Raw genomic sequence first — 14012 nt, 5'->3', positions numbered from 1 at the left:
TAGCACTGAGTTCTGTGTGTGGATGCGTCCAGAATGGGAGTCCAGGTTCCATTGCAAATGTGTGCTGTGGTGCTCAGAACAACCATCCCCTGGCAATCTTCCAGGCTCCAGACTCGAGTGAAATAAAATTGAAAGAGGAGTCATGAGTGATGAAGATCTTTGCAGAGCTGGCACCAGCTGGGGATGAATATTTTGTTCCATTTGCCTCCGTGGCTGTTAGGGGCTAGAGTTTGGTGCCATGATTAAGACCACACTTGGAATGCCTGCCTCCCATATTGGAGTGCCTGGCTTTGACTCCCGCTCGGCTTCTGATTCCAGCTTCTTGCTAATGGCACACCCTGGGAAGCAGCAGATGACAGCTCAAGTAGGCAGTTCCCAGTCTCCCCTGTGGCAGACTGGCCCAGCTCCGGATGTTGTAGGAGTTGGGGGGTGGGGAACCACCAGAAGGAAGATCTCTCTCTCTCTCTCTTCCATCCTCCCTCTCTCTCTCTCTCTTCTCCCCCTCCCTCTCCCTTTCTCTTTCTCTCTCTTTATCTCCCTCCCTCCTCCTCTCTCTCTCTCTCTTTCAAACAAGGAAATCATTTTTTAAAAGTTGCTGTTCAAGAGTGGCCAGTATGTAGCCCAGCCAGAAGATGGCCTCCAGTGAAAATACGACCCTATGTGTCTAGCTTGCTCCAACCTTAGAACCACATGCAGCCCAAATTGTGCCCAGCACCTGCCTTTCTTCCCCCCCTGGAAGGGATCGGCTGGAGTCAAACATGAAGCAGCACCCACTTGTGCCGGGAGGTCTCTGCATGGGGCGTTTGGCTTGTGTTGAGCAGAGGCCGGGTTTCCGCCAAACCTGAGCTTGGTTTGGTCTCTGTGCTGCCCACAGGTGGCTTCTACGCACACCAGTGCTCTACATGGAACAGCCCTGGGCCCGCCCCTTCCCAGTATCTCGTCTGTCACTCACAGTGCTGGACGGTACTGAGGCAGTGAATGCACACACCCTCCAGGGCCACTGCTGAGGGCACTGGACTGGACAAAAGACCCGAGAACGACAATCAGAAGAGCTGGGTTTGGATGTCTCTCTGTGACAACCCTGCCCGCAGGCTGTGTGGGTTTGAACAGGTATCTTCACTACTGCAAATTTCAATTTCTTCACCTGTAACCAAAAGAGAATAATATTCATGCTGCTGGCTCATCATGAAAATGAGATGGAATTAAGGCATAATCACATTTTCATTTTACAGGTTTTTTTTTTTTTATGTTTATATTTTTGACACCAGGAAACATGGTACTGAGGACAACTGGAGAGAGAGAGAGACCGGGCAGATCAGACACTGGCAAGAGGCGGCATCGTGGGGTCGGGCACTGGAGGGATGTCTGTGACCTCAGCGGGGGGTGTGGACCTCTGAAATCGACTTCAGAGGCAAAGCACCACAGACTCTGAAGGTAGGAAGACGAGAACTGCTCGTCTGTTCTCCGACTGTTCTTGGATATGCACTTGCTGTGTGCTGGCCAGGGGGTTAGATTCTTGGGAAAGAAATGGTGAACCCGACAGAAACATCCCCTCCTTTGGAGTTAATACCCCCTGAAACAGCCGACGTTGCTGTAAAGGACCAGACGGCAAATATTTTCAGCTTTGTGGCTCAGGCAGAATATGTTTCTGTTGCAGCTGAAACTCCTTCTCATCCTCCTTGTCTCCTCGTTCTCCTTTTTCTTCTAAAGATTTCTCTGGAAATGCAAAAGCATCCATAGGCACTGGGGTCAGCAGAGCAATCAGGCTTTGAGAAAAATGGTACTGGGAGAGGGCCGAGCAGATGTGCAAAGGCCCAGGGGTAAGAGAGGACATGAGAGGCAGCAGAAGAAAGCCAGTGTGGTGTGGAGGGATGTGAGGGTGTGGCTCAAGCTGAGGCTGGAACCAGAGGGAGGGACAAGAGTCTACATCTAAAAAGAAAATATACCAAAATGTGCACTCAAAACAAAATATCCACCATGTTAAGAGTCGGAGGTCAGGTAAGGACGCGGGGAAAGGAAAGGCAAAGAAGTAGGAGGTGAAAGAAACCAGAACTGCTGGGGAAATAGAAGCAGGAGAGCAAGGGCTTATTTTTTTTTTTTAAGATTTATTTATTTTTTACTTGAGAGTCAGAGTTACACAGAGAGAGGAAAGACAGAGAGAGAGAGAGAGGTCTTCCATCTGATGGTTCACTCCCCAATTGGCTGCAATGGCTGGAACTGCGCCGATCCGAAGCCAGGAACCAGGAGCTTCTTCCGGGTCTCCCACGCAGGTGCAGGGGCCCCAGGGACATGGGCCATCTTCTATTGCTTTCCCAGGCCATAGCAGAGAGCTGGATCAGAAGTGGAGCAGCTGGGACTAGAACCGGCACCTACGTGGGATGCCGGCGCTTCAAGCCAGGGCGTTAACCGGCTGCACCACAGCGCAGGCCCCAGCAAGTGACTATTGTAAACTGGGAGAAGTGACCACCCTTCCCACCCCCCGGGGCCTGAGGGAGACTGCAGAGATGGCATATAGTAGTCACTTAGAACAGCTTTCAGTAGAAGTTCGGTAAAAGTCATCTATTGGAACAGACACAGGGACTTCAAAAAGTTCGCAGAAAAGTGAAATTAAACATAAATTTATCTTGTTGTAAATTTTTTTGCAATCCATGTGCAGTTTTTTATATGCTTTTCCTGTGAACTTTTTGAAGACTCCCTTGTATGCACTGATATCAACTTTTCTGCACCAAAATACACTTGTTTTAATTCCATGTTCCACGAAGTTTTTGAAATACCCTTGTACAGTCAATACAATGGCTAAGTGGTTCTAAACAGACTTTTGTGGGATGAATGAGTCCAATGTGGAATGAACACAGGAATGAATGAGCAAACAGGGAAAAGAAAGCCAGCAACGAAGCATTCGTGTCTTGGAAGGCCGAGGACATCATCGAGGAGTCTCTCCCACAGAGATATGACATCTTATATGAATTCCATCAATCCAGCCAAAGTGAGGATTCAGTTAATACAGCTACTAAATAAGGTTTCATCCTGCAGAGTGGGGGCACCTAGGGTGCATCATCTGGGCCAGCCCGGCTTCCCTGCTCGGGAGCACATCCAGCACTGAACCCCCAGGAAGCCTTACTGGCAATTACAGCCAACAGAGCGAAATCCTGTCTCTAAGCAATTTCCCCTGTAAGCTCCAAATTGCTCTTGGGATCTTTATGTTTCTCCAACACAGACTCTGTGTTAAGTGCCCAGCTCCCTTCCCACTGTGGGAGCTGACAGCAGGTGGACTCCAGCATGGGTTCTGGCTTGGGGGAGTTTGGTGGTTCTGCCCCTTAAGGCTCTAATGTTTATCAATGGATAGTTGTCCAACATCACTTTGTTACGTCAACAATTCTGATGCCTGAAAAATAACCTAGTCCAGAAGAGCAGCGGAAAAAAAGTGGCCTCTGGTATCTGATGGGTGGAGACAGACCTGGCAAATTCAGCCTTCCCTGGGTTCCAGACCACCTCCAATGGGTTTTTATTATAGCATCCTGAAAATGCTTAAGCATTGGGTTTTAATTAAACATTTAATAAGCACCATGCAAATTTATTGTTTCTGCCAGGGAAGAAAAGATAAATCTTGTAGGTGGACATTTTCAGCAAAGAAGATTCTCATTTTCAGGGGAGTTATTAGGGGGCCTTCTGTCCCAACCCTCACCCCCACCCCCACCCAGGTTTGAAGAGCCCAGCAGGAACTGGGTACCAAGCTGGTTCTGGAAAGTCACTGGCTGAGAGCAACTGTGCTCCTTTCTGCTTCTCAGATTCAGTCCTCAGGCTGATGATGGAGGGACCTTGCGATGAATGTGAAGTGCTCAAAAATGGCCCTGTTTCTTACAGGGTCTCCTTCTCTGATAATCAACTCCCTCTTCTTGTTACCTTGCGTATTAACCTATTTTCTGTTAGTAGAGATGTACCTAAGCCTGGGTACTTAGGAAGAACGTTCGTTTGCTTAGCTCAAAGATTTCAGGCTCGAGGGCATGGCACAGGCATGGGCTCAGCTCTGATGAGGAGCTCATGGAGGAAGGCAGCTGAGGTAGAGATCAAGGGCAAGACAGGAAACTAGAGCCAGGGTGCAGGGCCAAGCTTCCTGTGTCTGTAACAGCTCCTGAGAAAAGTAAGTCGAGGCCCGTGAGAACTACTCTCCTCCCTCCCAAGGGCACTCCCCTGATGATCTAATGACACTTCTGTAACCCATGCCTTAAAGCCCACCCCCCATCTCTGTGTCTCCCATACTGGGGGCCAGGCTTCCAACCTATGAGCCCTTCTGGAGCAAACGACATCCAGTTTCAAACCAAGGCACCATGGCAACCCGAGCTCTGATCCTGGAGAAGGAGCCAAGCAACCCAGGAAATTCTTGGAGGAAATGGCTCCTTTGCATAAGATTCTTCCAACTGCCTGACCCAGGACAGTCAGAAATCTGGTTAAATTGATATTTACTGACCAAATGCTGGGACAGTGAAGAAGCCAGTAGATTAAATACTTTTATTAACTGCAAATTTATCATAAAACCCTTTTGGATTCCAACTTAATAGTTAAAATTCCTTTTAAATTCGTATCAGTCTCATTTCCTGCCTTTTTAAAGGGGAAAGTGGATAAAACTCTTTCTCTGGTGCATAGGACTGGAAAATGCCCTTGGCAATTCTCAGCACCAATATTCATTGAACAAGACAATAGCTACAGAGTGGTGGTGCTCAACTGGACAATTTTGTCCCTCAGGGGACATATGGCAGTCTCTGCACACATTTTTTGCAGCTGGAATAGGGTATTGCTACTGACATCCAGTGGGTAGAGGCCAGGGATGCTGCCAAAAATCATATAAGCCACACAGGACAGCCCTCACCATGAAGACTATGCAACCACAAATGTCAATAATGCTGAAGTTGGGACACCCCAACGTAGACATGGAAGAGGGTCTACAACGCAGATTAATACATCAGATCATCTGCTAGAGAGTGGGATTCAAACGAAAGAGTCTTTCATGGGAGAATCTTGTGGGGACTCTGCCATCAACCAGCTGTGTGGCCTTGAGCAAGTTAATATATTGAATAAATTGAGTTCAGTTTATTCACTCATTCAGTTGGCTAGCTTTATGAAAACTGGAATGTTCTAATCTAGGCAGAGGAACGCAAATGAATGAAATGTGCAAAGGCTTAGTGAAGGCACCAGGCAGTGTCCAAGGAAGACCAGAAAATAATCCACAGAGAGAAAGTGAGGTGAGGAAAGATCATACGGACCTTCCAGATCTCAGCACGGTACTGCACTTGTAGCATGACCTTCTCACCATGCAGGCTCTGGAGGGGTCACTTGGATGAGACACTTTGATCCCTACTGCTGTGATGAGAAGACCTGGGCCGGAGAAGACAGCATTGCAACAAAGGGGACAAAGGGACCATTGCATAGTTCCAGGGGATCAAGATGGAAAGGACAGCAAAGAGCTGGGCTGTTCCCCAAATTGACTGAAAGATGTGTTTCCCTGTGATGCAGCTTTTGCACTCCTAACTCTACACCCGAGAGAAATGAGTCCAGGTGCCACCAAAGCATAAACAGGAATGTTCACAGACTCATTACCCAAAATAGCCAAACGGTGGAGAGGACCGGAAAGTCCCTCAGTAGATGGGCGGGTCAACAAATGACAGGAAACCTGGACAGTGGAATATTGTGCATCCAATGTGGAGTACATCACAGATACACCTCCAAACAGTATGCTGATTGAAAGAAGCCAATCACAAAGCACACACTGTGTGTGATTCCATTGATTCCAGAATGGGCACACCCACAGAGGTAGCAGGTAGGTTTGTGGCCAGGGGCCAGAGGGAAGGGGGTGGGGAGTGACGACTGCTGGGTAGGGGGATTTGGGTGAGGGATGAGAACGCTCAGGATTTAGGGGTGGCGGTGACTGCACGATCGTGGGAGCATATTCAAAAGGCACTGAATTGTGCACTTGGAGTGTGTGCGCTGTGTGGTATCTGAATTACCTCTCAGGAAAGCTGTTTATTTGAACAAAGTGGTGAGCGCACTAAGACAGGTAAGGAGGGACTAAGAACAGACTCCAGACAATAGCCACAGACCCGGGCAGTGAAGGGCGGTTACAGCGAGGGAAAGAGCAGGGGAGGCTGCCTACCTGGTTTCCCAGTCAATGCTGCTGCTGCTGCCAGGGTTGATGCTCTCATCCTCACACAAGATGATTCACGTGAAGTCTGCCTCTTTGGAGTGCAAGAGGGGAAAAGCCTTGAGGGGTTGGATTGTTTTGATAAATTTGAACACTTTCTTTTTTGTGGTGATCTTTTCTATGCTTCCTTGCCAGCAGGCTGTGATCTGGGACCCCATGGAAGCTGGTCTATAACACATTGAGAGATGGGGGTTTTTCATGGAACGAATGTGGTACGTGTTCAGGCACATGGCTTCCCCAGGGGATCCTCAGCGTGGGGAGAGAGAATCATGGAGTTTCCTTTACTTAGAAATTTAGCTCCTCAGACACATAAAAGTGTGACTTCTGGTAAAGACAAAAACAGAAAGAGCGTGCTGATGAGAAATGAAGCTAGAAAAAAAAAAAGACCCAGTCACGTATAATTCGTCAGCATTAGATGTCAAGTTTTCCTGTGTCATTTGAAGGGGGGGGGGGATATGCTTTAATCTGGCTTAAATGATGCTACAAATAACGCGCTTGTTTTTATGCTCACAAGCGTTCTCAAGGCTGCAGCAGAAGTTGACCTTATTTAATGGATCCTGAAACAAGGAAATCTCCCCGCAGCCCCAAGAAACACACTCTCTTACATTCACAGCAATATCTCACCTCCAAAGGTCCATGCATTCATGTGATAAACTGTTCGCCATCATACTCTTTGGGGGAAATGAGGACAAGCTGCCATCCCTCCCCTCAAAGAGCTCACAGATTCATGGAGAAGAAGACAGTCGGGTAGATTAACTCCGTACCCAGGAAGTATTCAAAGGGCGCCGGGGGAAGCCATGGTGGCTCCACTGCTGGAGATTTGTGTTACAATGCCCCTAGCTGCAAATGAGAAAACAGATGACAGGTCTCAGGAGATGAAGACAGGCATCTACAGGTAAGGGCTCCCAAATCTGCTGTCGTAGCTAGACCCTGCCCACAAGGATCTAGCTGTCACACGCAGTGTAGAACGGCTGTGAGGTGGTTGCTGTTGAACCACCACAATGCTTACCAGTAACTGCATTGATTGAGATCAAGTGGCCTCAGATGCCCAAATAAACCATGTGTGGGAGGTACTGGAAGACAAGATAAGTAACTTGGATCACTATTTCCTTTTCTTATCTTCCAACACCATCTGAAGTCTGCACCAGAGTACAAGGGCCTGGAGCTGCCCTCGTGGAGTTTTGCAAGGTTTAGGTTGCCCTCAGTTCCCATCATTCAGGGACCAAATGTTTTTGATGGCCCCGGGCCCTCAACCAGACTCCTGCCTGGCCCTGGTTTCCCATCAGGGGGGCAGAGAAGAGGCGGTTTTGTTTTCCAAACCTGCACCTCCGCCCTCGCGCTGCGTAGTCATCTTGGCTCCTGGGTGTGGGAGGATGCTTGCCACAGGCGGGTCTGAGCTCCAGGCTCCTCTCCCCACAACACTCCCCCGCAGTCCCCTCACGACTGGGTGCCTGGGGAGGGCGGCTTGATCGCCCAGACTCTGCTGACATATGTATACCCTTCCCAGGCCCTCTTGTGCCCAGTTCCTTGGCAGTGGCCCATCACAGTTGCCCAACAGTGGTTCTATGATTTGTGTCTCTTTGCGGGAGCAAAGACAGAATGGGTGCATCACAGAAGAACTCAAAGCCGTCATCTCCCTGGTCATGCTGAGGCCTCTCCCAGCTTCTTGGCTGCTGCCTGGAGACCACAGCTGGGCTTCCAGGACTAGAAGGAGCTGCCTGCCAATCCATCCCATCTGAAATGCCAGCTTGTGAGCAGTGAACTACACACATTTAATGCAGAAGCCTCAGAGATACTAAATAGGAAACCCTGTGGGTTGTGTCATCTTCACAGAGCAGCTTTTCCCGTTGCTCTCAGTCTTCAAGCCAGTGAGGACCTGGCTAATTAGTTTTGTGCACAGCACAACAGTTGGGGAAAAGGTCACTTTGATATATGATTTTCTTTCTCTGTCTTTCTAAGCCACAGAACTTCCTTCAAGGAACAAGTACTAACCTCCGGCTCTCAGAAGCAAAACTAGCAAGTCACACAATTCTATGAATTCACACAATAAGGCGATGATTAATAAGAACAGTCACTATATCTACTTATTGAGTGCAGGTGCCAAACTCTTCCCAGACCTTGTGTGTCATGAAGAGGCGGAGAGCCCACTTCATAGATTGCAAGCCACATCTCACTGAGGATGAGGAGAGAGCACAGCCCGTATCCCGGGCAGAAGGTGGATCTGGAGTCTGCAGGGCTGAGGTTTTATCCAGCTGCTGCCAACCCTGCTGGAGCTTGGGCAAGATTTTTTTCTTTCCCAGTGGACAAAAGATTTAGCAGCTCTAACAATATAATGGACGTGGGAGGATGATTTGATGGAAACAGTGTTTCTACAACAGGGAACACACTCCAGGAGGCCTGGTAAGGCCTGCCAAGATGGAAATAGGAAAAAATTAGGCACCACTTGGAGGCTACCTGGGCCAGGTGCTGCGTAAGGCACTGTGCCTTGCTTTGTCATGGAAAACTCTGAAAATACACGTGCGGTTACAGAATTGTGGATTTCTAGGATGGAAGTGCAGCGGTGCTTTGACATAGCTCTGATACTTTACCGACAAGAGGACAAGCCTGGAGACCTTCCGTGGCTCCCTCAAACTGCCATGAACATGAGCTCCATTGTAGGTACCCAGAAAAGATCCCTGACATTAGAGGGTTAGTTCAGTATGGACTCCTCAAAACACGGTGACAGTCCCACCCCCAAGTATGTTGTCAGTCACTCTCCTTGGCCGAATAAGCTCAGTAAGGACATGCACTCTGAACACCAGCATCCTTGGCAACTTTATCCCAGGAAACTTCCAAACACAGCTCAGTGTCCTGCCACAGCTCTGACACCATGCCTCACACTCTCCACCATGTCTCTGCTCTCTATACCCGCAAGAGAGCAGCATGAGCAAACTTCTAAGCCCTGGCAGTTGTCCCTGTATCCGCAGTCCTGCCCTGCCTTTGGGATAGTGTGCCTTCTCTTCCCCCTAACTCCAGGTTGCAGGACATAAGAGTTTTCTGGTCAAATCTACCTAGACAAGAATTTTGCAATCATGGGTGGCTTCGTGCATCAGTGAGGCACAAGGGCTGCTTTGAAAATCACTGCTACTTTTTTTATAATTTAAAAAAAAATTTTTTTTTGACAAGTAGAGTTAGAGAGAGAGAGAAAGGTCCTCCTTCCATTGGTTCACTCCCCAAATGGCTGCTACAGCCAGCACTGCGCCGATCCGAAGCCAGGAGCCAGGTGCTTCTCCCTGGTCTCCCGTGTGGGTGCAGGAGCCCAAGTACCCAGGCCATCCTCCACTGCCCTCCTGGACCACAGCAGAGAGCTGGACTGGAAGAGGAGCAGCCAGGACTAGAACCGGTGCCCATATGGGATGCCGGCGCTGCAGGCGGAGGATTAGCCAAGTGAGCCACAGCGCCGGCCCCGAAAATCATATTGCTACTTTAAGAAATGTTTCTGAAAATTCTACCATTCGCAGGATGAAACTCCAGAGTGGGGTTAAGGGACCCTTCCTCCCTCCTGGACTTTCACAACACGGTCTGGAGCAGAGAAATCCCAATTCCTTGCTCACGTGACTCTCCCCAGCAGGAGCCTCACCAAGAGAGGCTGACTCCTGTTGGGGGTGAGACCTCAGGCCAGAAAAGCTGGTGATGGGTCCAGGATTCTCAAATGCATTCACTTCCAGGGACCCATATTTACAGATAAACGATGCAAAGGAACCAAACTGAGACCATAACATCAATGTCTGGTGTCCATGCCTGATCTTGCCCAGAAACCTTTGCTCTCTGTAAACAGGTTTCTGTTTGGATCACATGAGCAGGTGATATTTTAAGGAACCACAAAGCGACCATTACCTCTGGGAACATCACAATCCTACGTAGAAGAAAAGTTCCTGGAAAATTGTATTTTCTCTGTGTCTCAGGATGCTTTTCTCTCCCTCTTGACCAAAACCTTTGTAGAAAATCTTCTGGATGTCCTACTCTCTGTGTGATAGAATCTGAATCCTTTCCATGGCCATTCGGAAAGGGCCACCCAGGAGCCAGGCGCTGGATTGAGTTAGCTTGAACCAGGACACAGAGATGAGACAGAAGGCCCCTCCTTCAAGACACTCCCAGAATCATGAGAAAAATCAACAGGCAAAAAGACAATCGCCAGGATTTCACAAGAAACCTTTCAGGTGGAGATGCTCTGTATCCTGATTGCGGTGGTCATAGGAATTCACAGGTGTGATAATATTACAGGGGATGAAATACGCACACACACATAAGTGAAGGTAAAACTACTGGGACCTGTATGAAGTGAGTGGATTCTAACAATACCAGTTTCCTGGTTGTGCTATCACACCCTTGTGATGCAAGACGTCAGCCTTGAGAGAGGCTGGTGAAGGGTACACAGGATTTGTCTGTATTATTCATTACACATGCATGTGAATCTACAAAATGTTCTGAAAAACTGAAAACGTGTACATAATTGCAATGAAAGTCACAGATGCCGTATCTGGGGGCCTGGGGACACAGAATGGAGATTCACCAGCAGCGTGGAGTAGGGAGAAGTAGTCAAAGGTCTCCTAAGAAAAGGCGGAGAGGCTCAGAGGTCAACACAAGTTAACCAGGGTGCAGCAGCCGAGAGAACTCCAGACCCACAGGCGCCATGGCTGGGTGACAGTGTGGCCCTCTGAGGCAAGTGAGAGGCAGGGTGTGGGCAGCTCCCGCTGCCGTCGCTCCTAGCTGCTCCTCCTACCACCGCGTTACAACTCTGAGTAAGATCCACTTCTTTTCTCCCTAGAACAAGGTCTGTTTCAAACTGTCGCAGCCCTCCCTTCTCCCCCTCCCTTTTGTAGATCATTTATTTGTTGAAGAAACTAGAACATTTGTTTAGAGAATTCCTCAAATTCTGGATTGGAACCCCTGTGTTGTCACGGAATTAGTATCGTGTCTCTAGCTCATGCATTTCCTGTGAACTGGTACTAGCCTTATTGTCAGCACCACCACCACCACCATCAGTACTCTCCAATCATTCCAGTGCGACCGAAAAGGTAAAAATGCAGGCGTCAAACGCAAGCCTCTACAAGTCAAATTCCTCGTTCAAGTAACTTCAGACCGAGCCTTTCCCACTGTGACATAGGAAATGGACAGCAACGTCATGTTGGAGCTTGAGTTGGAGGAGCGACTCCAATACAAAAAAAATGCACAGACTTGTGCAGTGGCCAAGAGAGACTGGCATTGCAGCTGCTGTCTGCTCAGGGAGTTCTGGGAACAGAGCTTTCTGAGGGTAAATTCCAGCAAGGCTGGTGGATGCTGTGTTAATGACTAGACTCTTAGTCACCTCAAGGGAACTGAACGCGCACCGAGATTACACCAGGATAGTGCAGGGAGGGAGATATTAGCAATTCTGATTACAGATGGGAACGTGATGTCAGGGGCGTCTTTTTAAATAATCGCTGTTACGCCTTGATTAAATGCCTCCCAGAATACTGGGCTGCAAACGGAGAGGCAGAAGTGAAGTGAGGAAACTCAGAGTTGCGTTCTTTCATATCTGCGTTTTGAGAAGGAAGAGGCAGACATATGCTCCATCATTAAATAAAACACAAAACCCTCCGTTGCTCAGCTCCCCCGTGCACTGTCACACTTGCAAGCAGCCTGCCAACAGACCGATGCGTATTTATGTGGAGCAAATACTGGTGTCCGAAGAGTTAAAGAAATTCCCGAAAGCGTCAAGAAAGGTAGAAGAAAGAGATCAAGTTCAAACTCTTCTTAAAATCTGCATTTGCCGCCTGACTATTTCTACCTGTCTGTAACTGATTTGCTCCGAGCTTCCCAAGGAGGATGTCCAATGCGGTAGTTCTAGGGACACAGTGCAGCTTCCCACCGGCGCTGGGAGCTGCAGTCACAGGTCAAGAAATACTGGCTCCCCTGCTCTTTGCCCCGACTTCCTCCTTTAATCATTTGCTTTGCTTATGGGGCTGAAGCTAACGTAGGCATTTGAGAATAACGATGCTGCCATGGCAGGAACAAGACTGCTGGATCCAGGGATTCACACTGTGACTCGGTCAGCTGACACCTCCCTGAGCAGCGCCCGTGATAGATGGCACTGGAATGGAGACGGAGATGAACGGCCCGCTTGCCAACCAGCCACGTTACGGTGTGATGCAACACGATGCTCTGCTCCCATCTCACACAATATGCCACGTGACAGCACGTCAAGACATTTGTGGAAAAATGGAATTAACAGGTAAGTTTATTTTTGTGCAAAACAACTTTGAAACCACGCATAGTTTTTACGCAATACACGTGTCGTGTGAACTTTTTAATTCAAGGGATGTGCACGTAAAGTGCTTGTAACCAACATAAACTAATCCTTTAACTCTGATTTCCATGAATTTTTTTAAGTACCTTCATGTTATATGATACTATATTATACTTTATGATGGGATATGGTATGTTTACTTGGCTATTTATTTCCTGCCTGTCTCCTACTTACCATAGGTAATTAAAGGGAAGTAGGAGTACAGACTGTGTAGCCATGCCTGGATTTACACAGCGTCACTCACCAGCCATGCGACCTTGGGGAAGCCCCGTAACCGAGCACATGAGGGAAACCAAGGGGCCACCTTCCGAGGAAGCCAGCGAACGAGGTGACAGCCACACGCATCTCTGAGGACTGCTGTGACTACCCGGTGAGTTAAGACTGAGAGACACCTGGGTGAGTGCCATGTACTCATTGGTTGTTAGTAATGGTACAGTTGTGTGGCGGGCTCCACGGGTCACCGTTGGGGCAGCTCCTGAATCACACTCAAAGAATCCCCCAGGCCCCTCTCCTGCCTCATTTCTGAGTTCAAGTATGAGCCTGTCATATTTCACCCCTCTGCCGTGGCAGTGGGCTCAGAGGGTGGGCATATAACTGGTCAAATGAATCAGCCCAATGCCACCCAACCATGGCTCTGCTGACCATGGAGGACTCCGAGTGACCCCCACTGGACCTAAACCTGGGAGTATTTGGGTCTGGAGCTTCCCACCTGCAGCCCTGCCTGGAGATCCTGCGGGTGGAAGGAAGCCTTTCTGATGACAACAGCCAAGTCCAACACCAGCTCTGTCCCTGGAAATGTGGGTTATGTCTCCAATCATGAAGACACTGGACTCACTCAACATGAAGAACTGCTCCAAGACCACTCTACCGGGAAGTCGCTGCCTTACCTGACAGCTACGCGTTGAGGCTCCCAAACGGAGGCTGAGGAGCCACTGTGGGATCTGCGAGTGAAGGCACTGGCCAAGCAGGGCCCCTGGAGCCAGCAGCGTAGTATTAGCATCTCATTTCCTAAAGGCTTCTCAGACGCCATGCGCTGTGCCGGAGCTGTGGGTGCAGCACGGCCTTGTCACCTGGAGATTGCAGAACAGGGTCTGTGTGCATGGGGAGGCAGCCGTGACTCCAAAGTGGAGCAAGGCCCTCCCGACACCAGCAGGCAGCACTGGACTAGGAGTATATAGCTCGCTTACTTCCAGGCACGTAAACCAATTTCTCCTTGCATCCAGAAATTCACCCCCACACGATTTATTGTGTTCTACCTTGGCTTCAGGGCCTGCACAACTCAACCATGGTTTCCACCCAGTTGCACCTTGGGGAGATACTGTGTGAGTACTGACCTGGAGAGCACCCTGGCATCTGAGTCACTCAGACTAGAGAGAGGTCAGCGTAAGAGCTGTCCTGTTGCAGTGGAGTGGCCAGCTGCCCTGTCCCTAGCAAACTCCTGGAGCATTGGTGGGACCTTCTGTGTGGGCTGAACCTCAAAAAGAGAGG

The 14012-nt window shown here is 49.1% G+C and overlaps 1 long non-coding RNA gene across 2 annotated transcripts; it reads right to left on the bottom strand.

Annotated features, from left to right (window-relative positions):
- Positions 1-603: 603 nt before the first annotated feature.
- Positions 604-13992, bottom strand: LOC133747961 (uncharacterized). 2 transcript variants are annotated; one of them, XR_009864425.1, is made up of 6 exons: positions 13859-13992; positions 13412-13594; positions 7206-7269; positions 6821-7036; positions 6149-6520; positions 604-1144 (listed from the first exon to the last, which is right to left on the bottom strand). It is a non-coding gene; the product is annotated as an uncharacterized LOC133747961 (long non-coding RNA). The 2 variants fall into 2 exon arrangements; XR_009864426.1 differs by lacking the exon at positions 604-1144 and adding an exon at positions 2133-2330.
- Positions 13993-14012: the final 20 nt, after the last annotated feature.

Source organism: Lepus europaeus, chromosome 19, assembly GCF_033115175.1.
Source record: "Lepus europaeus isolate LE1 chromosome 19, mLepTim1.pri, whole genome shotgun sequence".
NCBI classification, from domain to species: Eukaryota; Metazoa; Chordata; class Mammalia; order Lagomorpha; family Leporidae; genus Lepus; species Lepus europaeus.
This window is presented reverse-complemented; position numbering and strand designations above follow the sequence as displayed.